The sequence below is a fragment of the Giraffa tippelskirchi genome, chromosome 2, assembly GCF_054371585.1.
Source record: "Giraffa tippelskirchi isolate mGirTip1 chromosome 2, T2T-mGirTip1v1.2.pri, whole genome shotgun sequence".
Lineage (NCBI taxonomy): Eukaryota > Metazoa > Chordata > Mammalia > Artiodactyla > Giraffidae > Giraffa > Giraffa tippelskirchi.
In genome coordinates, this window is record NC_137276.1 from 173,497,162 (window position 1) to 173,514,008 (window position 16,847).

Sequence of the window (16,847 nt, forward strand, 5' to 3'; positions counted from 1 at the left end):
TGTTGTAAATAATGTTTTTCTTCTGACTACTCTCTGTGTATCACATCCAGACATTTATTAAAACTATTTGCTGCATCCATCTGCCTCAGCCTGTAGGTTATAAGGTCTTTGTAGACAAAAGTTCTGTCTTTATTATTGTATTCCTCACAACCTCCATGTAAAACCCTTCATATAATAGGATCGCCTTCTTTTTTCTAGCTTTCTTCTTATGCCTATGGAAAAGCTGTGAATTTCTTTCAGTGTTACATACTTAATAAAATTATTTCTTCTTTAAAATTTTAGGCTAAATTTTACACATTGGATCTTAAATATCATTCTTGAATTTGCTCTTAAACACTACCTATGTACTCCCATTAGTACAGATTACCTTATATTAGTTCTAGATTTTTTTGTTGTTGACTCTCATAGCTACTTAGATTTATTAAATATAAGATTGTTTTTTTCTGATGAGATAAAATTCTAGTTGGCCAAGAATTTATGTGTCATCTTTTAAAATGCTGCTTGTTTTTGAAATTTTATATAGGGTAAATTTATAGCCAACCTTAGATGATTTTTTTCAGTTAAATCATATATATGTACATATATGCATATATACATATAATATGCATACATGCTTGTGTGTATGCATATATACATACAATTATACATACATATTACCTAGGCCTTAGAAATATTAATACAAATTTTTTGTTTAGGAATAATTGCATTTCTTATGTTCTGATTTCTGTGTGTGATGGCCAAAGCTTTTGTTACTTCTCTGAAAAATAGCCCCACAATTAATAGAAGTACTGACCTCTATTACAGCTTGTCTTGATGAAGCATTCAGTCACTAATGGTTCCTTTAACGTGTCATACTCACAGATAGGAAATTCTATTAAAAGTGTCTAACGTGATTGTAGGCATTGTTTTTCCTTTGGATTTGAGTGCTAAGAAGCCCATTTGACTAGAGCCAGCTTTTCCAACGGAGAAGGCAATGGCAACCCACTCCAGTACTCTTGCCTGGAAAATCCCATGAACGGAGGAGCCTGGTAGGCTGCAGTCCATGGGGTCGCTAAGAGTCGGACACGGACTGAGCGACTTCACTTTCACTTTTCACTTTCCTGCATTGGAGAAGGACATGGCAACCCACTCCAGTATTCTTGTCTGGAGAATCCTAGGGGCGGCAGAGCCTGGTGGGCTGCCGTCTATGGGGTCACACAGAGTCGGACACGACTGAAGCGACTTAGCAGCAGCAGCAGCAAAAGAGGACTCATTTGGAAAAGCTGCTGCTGCTGCCGCCGCTGCTGCTACTGCTAAATCGCTTCAGTCACCGGGCTCCCCCGTCCATGGGATTTTCCAAGCAAAAGTACTGGAGTGGGGTGCCATTGCCTTCTCCAGAGTCCTCTTTTAGAGGGAACTAATAAAGTACATTCAGAACTAGGCTAACTACTTTCACCTAACTTTGAGCATGTTTTATTGAACAAGTTTAAATTAGCCTCAGATTGGTCTCATTGCTTTACCTAGAATCTAAATAATCACTGTCAGTTACAAAGATTAGTTGCAACTTCCTACTCGATCTTTTTCTGTGTTTAAAAATGTCTTCTGAGATACAGGTAGGTAATGAAAGTATTTTGGAGGGCTTAACAGAAGAATTTGTATGATTTCTGCCCATGCTTAGCCGTCTCTTCTTTTGGAGTTATGAGTATCAGATTGCCTTCAGCCCTGTTTTCTGTGTGTTAGCGTGGTTTTAACCTGTCAGGAGAGGTTCTCCTCCTTCTTTGTGCATGGCTGAATGCTGCAGGCATCCCTCTGAGCCTTTACCAGTGCTCTTCTCACACTATTAATTAAATCAGAAATATTATTACAGCGTTTAAAAGAACATATCAGGCAGCTAACATTTTCCACCCACCTGCATTTACCAGAAGCAATTGTGCTCCCACTTACTCACCTGCCACTCACGTCCTGAGGTTAAGAGAATGTTCATTTGTGCTTACAGACCAGTATGTTCTTAGATGGCATGTAGTCACAGGCATTAGGCCTAAAAGAAATGTGTGGGGAAACAAAGATAAGAGGAAGAGTGAAAATAATTACTGTTGCTCATAAGCAGTGGGTTTCATTTGACATAAAAAGAACAGTAAGGAAATGAATACATATAAAAAATGGAAAGAAATACCCTGTTCAGACATCAAGAAACTTAAGTCAGAAAGAATTACACTTGGTAGAAAGTGAGGCCATAGAAAGGATACACAAACATAAGATATATTTAAGTCTTCATGTCTTTGTAATGGATGGCTGTCTGATTTCTCTTTTTGTGTTTTATGATGTATTCAGCACACACATACTCCATGCCCAGCTTAGGAAATAGATCAACATATTGAAGATGCCAGGGTTTGTGATTCCCTAGTTTAAGTCCTTAGATATACATATTCAAGAAATATAGGATCTTATTGGGCTATGTTCATACCTTGGATTCTTCTAATGAAAGGATCCAATTATCTTACCACTAATCTAATCAATTGCTACTGAACAGGTTGTTAGTGTCTAATGTGCCAATTGGAAATGTTTAGATAAGGCATAGGAGTAATTGTTCTAGATGAAAGATATGCCAACTACCTTTCCCCAAAGTCTGGCAAATCAAATCAATTCATCCCCTCTCCTACCATTTTATTTTGTGATGCGCTTAGGCAATACAAATGGCTAGAAAGTGACTCAACACTAGGTGCGGTGTGATTGATAAGAAAGATTCAAAAAATTTTCTTTGAAAAATAGGGCAAAATAAATAGGTCTTGGACTTTGGTATCTAGAATTATTCCCTAATCCCAGCCACCATTAATAAAGCAGAAACGGTAAACCTTAAGAGCACAGAATTGATCTAGTATTTCTATATTTCCTGCCCTAATAGCCAAGTTGCTACTCAATACATGGTTTTCTAAAGTAATAAATGAACAGATGCGTGGCTTCTCAGGCACTTCCCCCAGAACTCTTTGGAGATCATGTACCTGGGCTTCTTTGATCCTTTGGAACTTTTCTCCATGTTTCCTTGAAACTTTTTATCCAATTATGTTAAAGTATGTGTGGGAAGATCCTGAATGGCAATTCTATGTGCAGACAAATATGAATGGCTATTTAAAGATATAGTGATAAATTAATCTGAGTAGTCAATACCAAAAGCTATTGCTGGAAAAATGCACTGATCCTTACTGCTTATCAATCTTGGTCTTCACCTTTATGAAAAGTTGATGAGTCATAAAAAGAGTTGCTTTTGATAGAAGTAAGATATTGACTTCAAGGAAATCCAAGTCTCTCTTGGCCCACTTCACTAGAACAACAGCAACAAAAAGTTTCCTTAAGGTAAACTGTAGTTTGTTCTCCAGAATATTGTCTTGGAACCCATCATCCTAAGGATAATGAACTCAGCTCTGATTGGGTTCCTGCTTTCAAGTTCTGGTCCCTGGTGTTTTACTTTCCTAATGTTCAGGTGCCACCCAAAAGCTACTAAAGGCTATGCAGTGTTTGCACAATGTAGATACCTGAAGCTATGTTGACCTCTGACCCCATACTAGGTTACCAAGGTGACATGATTGGTCTGATATGGAGTGATTTCATAATGTTGTGTTGAAGACGGGACAAGTCTATATCTTTATCATTTTTGCCATTTGAAAGGCTTCAGCATCTTGAGCCTATGTGTTTATATCATACCAAAAAAAAAGTTATTTTTTTAAGGACTGATTAATTCAAAGGGAAATAATCATTACACATTGATGGATTAACTAATTAAAATATTATTATATACATAGTATAAATGTACCTTAGCTTAAAAAAGAACTAAACTCATACTCTCTGTTCTCAATAAGTTTAAAATATAATTTGAATATGATATTTTATAATAACTACCATTGAAAGGCTCACATAAATCAAAATTTCTTTCATGGAATCTAGGTTTTCTTTATTATTGCAAGAGATTTCATACATGATACAGATATCATAAAAGATGGGCAGATATTTAAAAATAGTCCAAAGTTTATAACAAGACTGCTCATTTCTTTACATTCTAATAACTCCAAAAATGCTCTTTGACAGGGAAGAATAATTACCAAATACATGTTTGTTTTATTAACAATTCTTAGCTCTTTATTTGTATGTACTACTCTTTTAAAAATTATACTGAAGCCAGCAGTACCTATTATTAAAATATAACATGAACATCTCACATTTTTGTTTTGTAGTAGGGTTTTTATTCAGTCAGCATTTTTGTATAGGAACAGGTCTACATAAAGACAAAATGTCTTTCATTTCATAGGTCACTCATATCAAAGTTTAAAAAAAGCATTCCAAATAGTAAATTTACTATTGTATTCTAGCACTGAGCATAACTAATGGGCTTCATTTTTTTTATTCTCATGTCAGATGTAACTTGGCATAGCAAAGCTTACTTTCCTTCCAAATATGGGGAGGACTTTAGGCTTCTATGGCATTCCCTCTGGTGTTGTCTTGCAGCTGAGATTAATGCCTTATTCCTAAGGCATCTAGACTATTGTCATCCAACAACTCTCCTATATTCATATGTCCTCAGACATTAGCTCCAGCAAATGGCAGCAGATGCCTACCCTGAATAAGGCCCACATAGAATGAAGGAGTTTGGCCTGCTAGGATCCATTTTTCTCTATTCTTATAAAAGCAGCTAGCTTTTCCTTTGGGAAACTGTTACTGCTACATTCCACCTGTTGTTTAGGCTGTCAACCGTGAAGCCTTCTCCATGTGGATTGGGGGATTGGACTGAGCAAGTCTTCTCAGCATTTGAAAGTGCTGGAACATGGAGCAGGACGGGAAGTGATTGGAACTCATGCATCTGGAAATGAAACTAAGGAGACTCTCCATGGGTTCCTACCTCCACAGTCTCTGAAGCTTCCCTGGTATTTTATTTTCTTAAAATCTGAGTATTCAACTGTTTTTTTTTTTTTTTTTGATTCTCTGTCTTACCTTGTGAAGCCAATCAGTTCCATTTTCCCCCCTTATGTTAGCCTTAGTGGAAATTTTCTGTTGCTCTCAATAAAGCACAAACTGATAAAAAAAAAACAAAATTTTTTTACAGTATGTTTTCAGGGTTTATTTATTATTTATTTGTGTTAGCTTTGGAACAAGATAATTGGGCCCAGTGGTTGTAAACCTTATCTAAAAATCCATGCAGCATATACATAAAATTGGTCTTTAAAAATACCAGTCAGTTTGCATACTTGACCATCTCTTTGAGGTTTATACTCTATATATGAACATTTTGTTTTATTGTCTTGTAATGTACACGGTGAATTATGGTTTTAAGTCTCCTAAACTAGGCTTTGGTGAATGATTTAGTTACCATTGTGCATAGTTTTGGATTATCTACTTATTAAACCTATAGGTGTCATCCATTGGTAGTATTTGAGGTAATCTTAATAGGATAGTCATTGTCTTTTTTGAACTTGAAAAGACTTTGATTCCATAAATCTCCACTTATTTCACAAAAGATTCATATTTGTCAAAGAGAATTCTGGTACTTTACTTTTCAGGGAAAATGTTGAAAATAATTACTTTTTAATAAAATATAACCAATTTTCCCATTTAATTACATAGAGATTAATTAAATGAGTGAAATCTGCTTTTATCTTATTATAAAATTATAGTTTTAAACATTAGCTCAAAAAAGTAATATCAGGGTAGTCAGACCTAGTGTTCGTGTTTGGTAATTTGATGATCTTGCTGTAAGGTTAAATTAAGGACCTAGCTCTTGATTAGGTCTATAATTATAAAAAAACTGACTTTCTATGGAAAAAAAATTATTTTAAAAGATATTTTCATACAGTAATTCCTAATCAGCAGGAAAGCTTATTAAAAAAAAATCTTAAAATGCAAAGCAGACTGTATGAATTTGCTTGTTTTCCTTATTACAGATATTACTGTAATATCTTATTACAGATATTACTCAAATCTTAAAATTCAGAATTGATGCACATATATATATATGGAAATCAAATATATGCTGAATCCAAGTTATCTTTACACAGTGGGTTTCATTTTACAGAATCGGTAGCTAACAAAGTCAGCTTCTTATTTGAATTAATATATAAAAGCCAGTGTATATTATTATATAAGAAATAAACAACATCCATAGTGAAGTGCTGGGGAATTAGTCATGCTATTTAGATGTAAGTGTTGTGTACATTTGCCTAGTCTTATGAATCCTCTCTTCCTGAAGAAAATATTATACACACACATACACACACAACAGAGACACACAATACAAACACAGCACTTTTTCTGCAGCCTTAGACTCTGTGGCTTCCCCCAGTTTCTTAAAGAATTATAAAATCATTGATGGTACCCCCAGTGTCCACCTCCTTCTGTTTCCTTGGAGAATGCATGGGTGCCAGATAGATGTTTTATCTTGCCTCTGGCAGACCCTAAGGAAACCTGCCATAAAATTTTGCATTTACATGAACTACCCAATTCAGGTTTAAACTTGTAGCATCTCTTCAGTCCCTCTGAGATCTGAAACTTTTTATCATTCTGTGATTCTAAATGGGTACAAGGAAATACTTAAGCTCCTTCACCATCAAGGAAAAGCCAGGAGAGCTGTGATTCTCTCAACTCAACAAAGGTTAATGCAACAAAGGCAAGGTATTTGGTAATTAGCAGAACCATGGCTCAGACTGTAGTGGGACAGTCAAACCTGGAATGCCTAGGCCTGGTGGTCAAAGTGTTTCTAAAATGATGATTGTAAATAGGATACAGGTAGAGAGGCAGGCAGCATCAGCAAGGTCTGCAGTTTGCATCCAAGTAGTTGACCCTAGGAATGCCTGCTTTGGGTTTTGATCCAAGGATGGTCTAAAAAGGATCAGGGATGTATGGCTGGAAGGGATAGGATTATCAGTTAATTTCAGAATTTGGGTGCAGAAGGCAAAGCAAGACTAACTATTCTGTTATTAATAGCTTAGATGCCTCGAAATGTTCCCTGACCAGTGTTAAACATAAATATTGGGCTCCCTTGGTAGCTCAGTGGTAAAGAATCTGCCTGCAGTGCACAAGAAGCAGGAGATGTGGTTTTGATCCCTGAGTTAGGATGATCCCCTGGAGGAGGAAATGGCAACCCACTCCAGTATTCTTGCTGGGAAAATCCCATGGAGAGGAGCCCATGGTGTTGCAAAGTGTTGGACACGACTAGGCGACTGAGCGCATACATGGGTGTTAGTGGCTCCAGCTTCAAATGTTAAAAGAAAAGAGTGGGAAGGGCGCTAGCAGATCCTGATAATATTCTTTTCAGCCACACTCTTATCAGTGATATTCTAGCTATCAACAAAAAATAAACCATTGAGTGGATATACATTTGAGGTATCTTAGAACTAAGCTCTTCTACAATAATTTTTATGAACTTTCTCTTAATTGAATCATTCTGTTATTAGACTCAAATTGTTATTTCCTAAAGTGGGTCTCATTATGTATAATCCACTGCTTGTATGAATATGCACAAATCTGTAAACTTTCAATGGAATTTACATAATATAGCCATTCCATTATATTAAAATATGATATAGAAAATGAGTTTTATTTCTTTTATGACATAATATCCAGATAACCACACCTAGACACTTTTCTCCCAGTTTAGTATTGTCGCTGGGCTGGATAGTAGCAGAAAGAGGTTTATATTATCCTAATTTCACCTTAATTTTAAAGATTCATATATAACAATTCAATTCAGGGCAGAGTTGTAGCATGTTCTCTACATGCACTGGATTATCTAAATAGCTATGGAAAAACCCCACATGGTGATAAGATTTGATCCCTGCCTTCAAGGTGTATGTAGTCTTGGTAAGGACATAAAACTGTGAACGTAAAGCAATTAAATAACAATACCAAGACAGTTTATTATAAAGTGCTGAATTAAATATCATCAAGTACCATAATTATATGGTTCAAACTCTAACTCTTATGGGCAGAAACTAGCTTGAGTTAATTGATCATTTTGAATAATTCAGGAAGAGTAGAGGAATATAATTTATCTTTGTCTGAATTTTCCCAGTTAGGTCACCCAACCCTTTTTCTAACTTAGTCACATTCCTAGGCATGTGGCATTATTAACCCCCATTTCCTCTTGGTTTGCCTGCAACTACATCTCTGTCTCATGATTCTTTCATATTTACTTAAGTCTCATATTCAGATTAACCAGAGGTCAGACTAGAACTAATTACTATCTTCAAGGAGGTATATTGAACACAAGAACAAGTAGTGAAGATTTTGAGGGAACAGAGCCCAGCTGAATGAGTTTTAGAAGAAGGTGGACTATACTTACCATTTTAAGGTTGGATGTGAAAATTATTCCAAATCCTACAAAAAGGTGCAAGTATTTCTGTGTATAGGCAACTAATGACAAAGGAAAGAAGCTAAAGAAACTTCGGACAGTGTTTGAAGCATTCCACATTGGGCAAATAACCTATGTACATATACTAAGAGACTCCAAGAAAGTTCTTTCACTGCATCATATGCATGTTTGCTCAGTTGTGTTTGACTCTTTGTGGCCCCATGAACTCTACCCCACAGGCTTCTCTGTCCATGGAATTTTCCAGGCAAGAATACTGGAGTGGGTTGCCATTTGTTCTTCCAGAGGATCTTCCTGACCCAGGGCCTGAACCTGAGGCTCTTGCGAGATGTCTCCTGCATCGGCAGCAGGACTCTTTACCACTAGCGCCACCTGGGAAGCCCAATTTAACTGTATCATATAAGGCAGTAAGACAACTGATGCTTGTTGGAATGGAATATATGTGAATTAAAGAAAGTGAATCGATACATTTTATAACAAGAAAAACTTAAAATGAAAGCATGTTTTAGAGATTAAAGGAATAGTCATTTGAATATTTTTTGAATGTTTCAGTTATTTGAATATGTTACTCTGAGGCACGCTACATCTCTAGAGAGGCAAAATAAAGGACTACAAATACAGTTTTATCTAACAGAATATTTCCATATTAGAGCTTAAAACTTCAAAGGAGATTTATTTAATGACCCTTCTTTGGAGCATGTCTAGCCTACACTGTAAACAAGGCTGGTTTGCCTTTTCCTGCTCCTGTCTTCACCTCTGCCTTCTCTCGCTGCTCCTCAGTTTCTGTTTGGACTAGTCTCCCTCTGAGGTCCCTGGCTCCCCATGAAAATGCTCCTTTTGTACCTGGCCTTGACTGGCAAGTCTCACTCCCTGAAATGGTCGCATCTTCTCCTTTCCCATCCCGATTCTTTCCTTGAATACCTATCAGAAGCTTGTTCTCTTCCAGAGACTTTGATAACCAACCCCACACTGTTAAATGGTTTTAAAGGATCCCCTCTGTTGATAATTAACCTTAATGGTGGAAATGTCAGAGAAGTCAGGGAGAATTTTTAAGACAAGTGGAGCTTTCTGCTTAAATATCTAGGGTAGGTGTGTGCATTCTCTATCTGTGCATATAGTGAAGCCTGATTAACCTTTTAACCAAATTACAGGAGCTGATGGAAAAATCATATCACGATGTCCAAAGGATTAGTTAAAGTTATCTCTGAAGTCGCCACCTGTATTTTCACTCTGTTAACTGAAAGAACATAATATTCACACATTGCCGATATTAATATGTTTAAATAAGGACATAGTTGGCATTATCAGAAATGAGATAATGCCTTTGTCTTCTGGTTAGTACTGTCCTTGAACATTTCAAGAAATGTGTTTACCCAAATCCTGAGTAAGCCAGAGCAGACAGTTTGAAGGGAATGGTATCAGAGAGCAATAACGTCTTTCACATTTTCAGCAGCAATCCAGATAAACAGACGACAGCTTATGGGGTTATGCTTTTATTTATTAATGATTAATAGATCATCACTGCTATTCATTCTTAGTTTTCAGTGGAGTATTCTTCCAATCAATAGAAAGAGCATGTTTAGTCCAGCCTGAGGAGCTCTGACTTTATTCAGTTGAGAAGGGACATAATTACATGTAATGTGAGAGCAAGGATGGATGGGTGCATATGTAAATATGCTGCTGCCTCTGGAAAGTTCTTCAGGATTCTTTCCTGACATAGCAAAGGCCAGCCCTGTCTGCAGGCCCCTGTCAGGTGCTCAAGCCAGTATTCAGGGACTGATGCTGCTGAAGTATCCTCATTCTGTTTCTTCTCCCTTCAGATGTTTAGCTTTTGATCGTTTTTCCTGGTTCAGGACACCTCCACTGGAACGTAGGATATAGAGAAGAAACAAAGGCAAAATTCAAGCAAATCAGTTATATTGTGTGTGGGACACAACAGGTGTGCTACCTGATCGTCACTGTCAGCAGTGCAGTTTTCTTATCTCCTCCTCCACCAACACCAAACTCCCACATCCCTCCTTTCTTCTTGGGGGCCCTGTTTAACAGCCTCTAAGGCAGCCTTTGGAAAGTTCTTTATAAAAAGCACTGAGAATTTTCTCTAGGTAAATTCCTTGAAGATAGATCGGTGTAGAGTACATAAAGACAATTAAAACTTATGTCTTTAACCAACATTCAACCTCTGTTGGCCTCAGTTGCCTTATCTGCCAAACCCTGGAGAATCCTTGAGTGATGTGAGGACACATTTATATTTCAGTTCCACCTGTGTTTTCTGAGCACCTCCTATGTGCTGTGACTGGAAATTTATTAATCTGAGTTTTTATGTTTTTCATTCCTCCATTTACGTCTTTCCTTAATTGCTCTAATTTACTTAATTATTAGTAATTGTTGTACCAATAAAAAATATAGAAAGAATAAAACTTATAACCTTCCTCCAGTCTTGACCCCTCCCCTATTGTATCTTACCTGAAGTTATTAAATTTAATACCTTGGTATACTCTTTTATGTTTCTTCATATTCATATAAAATATGCAAACATATGCACCTAATCAGAAAACATAGAAGTGTATTTTACCTTTTCACCTCTTTTTTGGAATTTTGCTGAAGTATATTTTTCCTCTCCTTAGAGACATGTCCTAACCACCCTGTTTAAAATTAAGATTTCCCCAACCACCACTGCCTTCTAAGGATCTCCCTATGTGCAGCGACACAGCTTGATTTTCTCCCTAAAGCATTTATTACCATAGGAGATACTATATGTTTTTTTTTATGTTGTTGCTGTTGTTGTTGGCCCATGCCCACTAGAATATAAGCTTCTTAGGGTGAAATTTTGTGTCTGTTTTTATTACTGCTATAACTCACTGCTACAATAGAGTCTGATAGTGCTCAAAAATTATTGGTATAATGAATATTATACATGTAGAGTATTTCTTTGGAGAAGGCAATGGCACCCCACTCCAGTACTCTTGCCTGGAAAATCCCATGAACGGAGGAGCCTGGTAGGCTACAGTCCATGGGGTCGCTAAGAGTTGGACACGACTGAGCGACTTCACTTTCACTTTTCCCTTTCATGTACTAGAGAAGGAAATGGCAACCCACTCCAGTATTCTTGCCTGGAGAATCCCAGGGACGGCCGAGTCTGGTGGGCTGCCATCTATGGGGTCGCACAGAGTCGGACACGGCTGAAGCGACTTAGCAGCAGCAGCAGCAGAGTATTTCTTTGGAAATGGCGATTTTGTTTTTTAAAAAGTGAGAGGATACTGAGGTAAAAAGTCTGCAGTTTGCTTTTCATATGAAATAACCCAAGCAAAAACAACAAATGTATTTCTAACTCATTTAAAAAATAAAATATATAATATTCCACATTATAACATATATTTAACCATTCTCATCTTGATGGTTATCCAGTTGTTTCCATTTTTTTTCCACATTGGAAACAATATAATATACTTTCAATATTATCCTTTTGTATTGGTACTTTATTTCTTTGTTGTTGTTCAGTCGCTCAGTGTGTCCAACTCTTTGCAATCCCATGGACTGCAGCGTGCCAGGCTTCCCTGTCCTTCACCATCTTCCGGAGCTTGCTCAAATTCATGTCCATTGAATTGGTGATGCCATCCAACCATTTCATCCTCCATCGTCCTCTTCTCCTCCTGCCTTCAATCTGTCCCAGCATCAGGGTCTTTTCTAATGAGTATGTTCTTTGTTTTAGGTGACCAAAGTATTGGAGCTTCAGCTTCAGCATCAGTTCTTCCAATGAATATTCAGGGTTGATTCCCTTTAGGATTGGCTGGTTTGATCTCCTTGCAGTCCGAGGGAGTCTCAAGAGTTTTCTCCAACACCACAGTTTGAAAGCATCAATTCTTTGGCACTGAGCCTTCTTTATGGTCCAATTCTCACATTCATACATGACTACTAGAAAAACCATACCTTTGACCAACTTTTTTGGCAAAGTGATGTCTCTGCTTTTTAATATGCTTTCTAGGTTTTCCATAGCTTTTCTTCCAAGGAGCAAGCATCTTTTAATTTCATGATGGCAGTCGCCATCTGCAGTGATTTTGGAGCCCAAGAAAATAAAGTCTGTCACTGTTCCCATTGTTTCTCCATCTATTTGCCATGAAGTGATAGGACCAGATGCCATGATCTTGGTTTTCTGAATGTTGAGTTTTAAACCAACTTTTTCACTCTCCTTTTTCACCTTCATCAAGAGGCTCTTCAGTTCTTCTTCGCTTTACACCACTTCTAAATCATAATAAAAATAATAGCTGTTATTGATTGCTCTTAGGTCAGAACTTTTCTACGCATGTTACATTCATCCCCTGCAGTTGTATACTGTACGTTAGTTTTTATCTCCATACATGGGATAGCGGAGAGAAGTGAGGCCCAGCGACTTTAAGAAATTTGCTCAAAGTCACACTTGTGCTATGAGGCTGAGTCCAGGTTCACACCCCAGCAGTCTGCATCCAGAGCCTGCTCTCTTAACCATTATGCTAATTACTAAATTAGGATCAGCTTCTCAAAAGCAGTACATGTTTAAATGTAAAAGTTTTTGCCAATTAATTTCAAACAGGTTTTAGAGTTATCATCTCTAGCAGTGAGTAAGAGTCTGTTTCTCACATCTTCGTTAGGAAGTTTTTGATGTTTTTGTTTGTCATTTTATTGATTTTTAAATTTTTACAAACACAATGGGTTAAAAGAAAAGCTGTTTTCAAAAATAGCTTCAAATGAGGATTAATCCTGTGATAGGGATTGAATACTGGTGGTTATATTACTTCACTAGTAGAAAATGTCTATAACTAATGCTTTCAATGCAGTGGGAGTGAAGAGTAATTGATGTTGGTTTCACAGTCACGTACCTTTAATTTACTACCAAGGACACATGGATTAGAGAAGGCCTAGTCCTAACAATGCTATTTCTAATTACCACCGCCCTTTCCTTTCCATGAACCAAACCTTGAACGTCAGGTACCTTGTTAAAAAGAAAGGAAGTTGAACACATGACAGTGAGGTCATAATGCCAAGTACACTGGGCTGTTGGTGTGTTGGTGCTGGGCTAGAGATTTACCTAGCCCACTATCCAGAGGCTTCCAGGAACACAGCTGTGACTGAGTTTTTTCTGACTGGGATCAAATTCATTGTATTCAGGTGTGAAGAGAATATGATTCTTTGTATAATAAACAATGGGCTATAAATGAAATGAATTTTATTCACTTGTAGAAAATCCAAACTATTGAGAGTAGTTTCTACCCTTAGGGTGACTGTATAATTTATTGTTTGACCTGTGAAACTTTTGAGAGTGGAAGGAGTGCTACCAATAATGATGCTGTGGTAACAGGTGTACCAGCTGGCTGTGGTGTATGATCACTCGGCATATCCTAGACTTTCATTTTCTACTTCTCCCATGTACATACTTTAGAGTTCATTTGTAAAAATGGATTGAATAAGTGATGGACAGTAATGTTTTCCATCTTGTTTACTTTATGTCTGTCCCTCTTTCTGACTCACATTTTTTTTCTGTTTTTTCACATTGTTATATTCCTTTATCTTCAAAATATGGTATATCTATTTCTACTGTTAAGATTATGAATAGGATAAAGTGAGTGAGTGAGTGAAATCACCTGAAATTCACTGTGAATCTCTAGGGTTCTAGTTTCAATGGGCCATGGAGCAATGGTCTTGTCAGTTTTGACTGTATAGTTGCCCTTTTGGTACCACTGTCTCATTACCTACAATCCCTGTTTTTAAAATCCATTGTATTAGTTATCTTTAAAATGGAAACTCTCGCAACCCATGAAAACAAAGTAGTCGAATATTTTAAAGAGAGAGAAAAAGAGAGACTGGGAGAAAGGCAGAGACTGAGCTAGAGAGTAAAAGGAGGAAAAGGTGAGAAGGCTACCCTGATATAAATGATCAAGTCCTTCAGTGGTGTCAGTTAGTGTCAGTTCTCTGCACATACATTGTTACTGCCTGACTATGTTAAACTAGACCTTTATGAATTTGCCTATAATTGTAAAGAGAGCCATTATTTCTTTTTGAAGCAATTATTTGACTGACCTACCAACTGTGAAAATACTTCTTCAAGTTAAGGATGAGGTTAGGGAAGAAGAGGCAAATTCTGTGTACAATAGTAAAAGATTGACCTTCATCAAAACTCATTTCATGACGAATGAGTATGAGGAAGGACGATTGTTGTTATTGTCACTTTGTTCTATCTTATACAGATAAAATGATTAGCAATTCAGTGCTAAGTGCATAGCTCTAAGCAGGATTATATTCTTCTAGCAATATTTTGGATTTTTTCTGTTTTTGTGGAAAGTTGATTTCTTGTGTTATTGTTTTTAACATAAATTAAAAGCATCACTTGGATATTTTCCAAAACTGTGCACAAATAAATCATCTTTATTAGTTTATTTACCAAGTCCAGGAACTGATTTGATGGGTAGAGGGATTTGTTGTATAAATTATTCTTACTTTGGTAACTAAATGAGCATACAGATTTAAGGATATTGGGAGAGAGGAGGCAATACGATAATGGTTATGTCAGGAGACACTGTTGTAGGAGAATGGTGTGGAACTAAAACCAACACATGGCGGGTACTTAATGAATCTGTGTTGAATGAATAAATTTCCAAGCCTGCCTGAAATACTTGCGTGACATGTGGCAATACATGGTTTTCAGCATTCTCCTCTGTAAAATGAAAGTTCAAAATTCAAAGTGTTAGTTGCTCAATCACGTCTGACTCTTTGCAAACCCATGGACTGTAGCACACCAGGTTCCTCTGTCCATGGGATTCTCGAGGCAAGAATATTGGAGTGGGTACCCATTCCCTTCTCCAGGGGATCTTCCCAACCCAGGGATCAAACCCAGGTCTCCTTCATTGCAGGTGGATTCTTTACCATCTGAACCAAGATGTCAGACAATCATCCAAATGGGTTGTTTCATCTCTTAAGATTCTGTGATTGATCATAATAATTAATAACAATGAAAATAAAAATAGGAATTAGCTCCAAAGGGTCACAGATACTCAGGCAAACTACAGAGAGGTATTAGAACTCTATCTGATAAGACACAACTAACCCTTATAAAAATAAATCATTTGTCTTGGTTGTGGGGGGGTACTCATTGGGCATACATGGGGCACCTAAAATTTAAAAATCTCATTAACAGGAACATCTGACAATGCTCAGTAGCACTAATCTCCAAGAAATGCTTATCTGGGCAATATTATTTGCAATTAAAAGGTAATTTTCTTTTTCATAAGTTTTGCCTGAGGTTCCAAAGTCTAACTCTTTTAGGGTGTGTGTTAATTTTAATAATTTACACTCAGACTTTTTAATTTGTAGGATGCTTCTTGGTTTCTTCCTTCACCTTATTTCAAAATGCATTCTTCCTTTAGATTATGTATATGGCATACCATATTTTTTATTCACCAAGTATGGCATTCATAGTAAAGGAACACTCTAGTGGGAAGTAATCAGTAGTTATTAATATCCCTAATTCTGTTTTCTGCTTCTCTGTTTGGTTTTGCTTTTTCATCAACTAGTTATACCAGCTCATCTAGGCTTAGTAGCTGAACTAGTAACTGATGCTAAATTTTAGGGAACACTTGCTGGTCTTCCTGGAGTAATGTATAGGTATTAACAAAACATTATTTTCTTCCTCAGATCAATCAAAGGAAAAAAAAAGTCTAAAAAGTAAGGAAATCAGAGGAAATTAAAAATTTTAAAACTGAAATTATAGAAATCAATGAAATTTAGAGTACAGTTTTATTATTGAATGTAATTAAGCAATCATCCCCATTTGCCTGTTTCTAGAAGTCTCTGGAAACATCTTGATTAAATGATTGTTATTCAAATAAGGCAGTTAATTCTCTGTTCATTTACAGAAAAGAGAAGTTTGACATACTCTGAGTCCTGAACCTTGGGATGGGTGTCTAGTTGCTCTTGTTTCTCCAGGTGACTCTTGCTCTGAGGGTTTGCAGCCCTGCAGAACTCTAATTTCTCCAGTTTTACAACAGTAAAATTAGTTTATAACTATAGTAATGATGATGGTGATGACAACAATAGTATGAGATAGTCAGTCTTTCACATATGGTTGATCCTATACATAGCTACATATTTCCTTTTATAAGTCACTAGGAATCAACTTCCTCCATATTTTGATGTATTCAGCTGCTATTTGGTTTTAAATAACTTTACCTCATCAAGCAGAACAGACAGATAGATGGTAATATTTGTGAGAGCAGAGACCATGTCAATTGTTTTATCCATTTTTGTACTTGGCACAGTGCCTAGCACAGAATTATGTGTTCAGTAGATATTTATTGAACAAATAAAATAGGTACACGCATGTGTGTGCACACAGACACTCAGACATAGGAACCACAAGCTATTTACTTTTAGCCTAAAAGAAATTAAAGCAAGTTTTAAGGAATGCCTGCAGATACAGAAATCAGAGAGTGGGATCTAAATGAATTTAACGAAACCTATTTATCTCTTTTTCATTGTTTCTCTGCTGGAA

At 36.7% G+C, this 16,847-nt stretch overlaps 1 protein-coding gene and 1 long non-coding RNA gene across 9 annotated transcripts in view; one reads left to right on the forward strand and one right to left on the reverse strand.

Annotated features, from left to right (window-relative positions):
- The window catches only part of LSAMP (limbic system associated membrane protein), a 1,066,465-nt gene that overhangs the window by 454,248 nt on the left and 595,370 nt on the right, over positions 1-16,847 (forward strand). The window lies entirely within an intron of this gene.
- LOC145525661 (uncharacterized) overlaps positions 1-16,847 on the reverse strand; it is a 60,239-nt gene that overhangs the window by 1,798 nt on the left and 41,594 nt on the right. The window contains exons 4-5 of the long non-coding RNA XR_014068360.1: positions 1,928-2,017; positions 1,732-1,816 (exon numbers count right to left, since the gene is read on the reverse strand). This is a non-coding gene — a long non-coding RNA (uncharacterized LOC145525661). The remainder of the gene's footprint in view (positions 1-1,731; positions 1,817-1,927; positions 2,018-16,847) is intronic.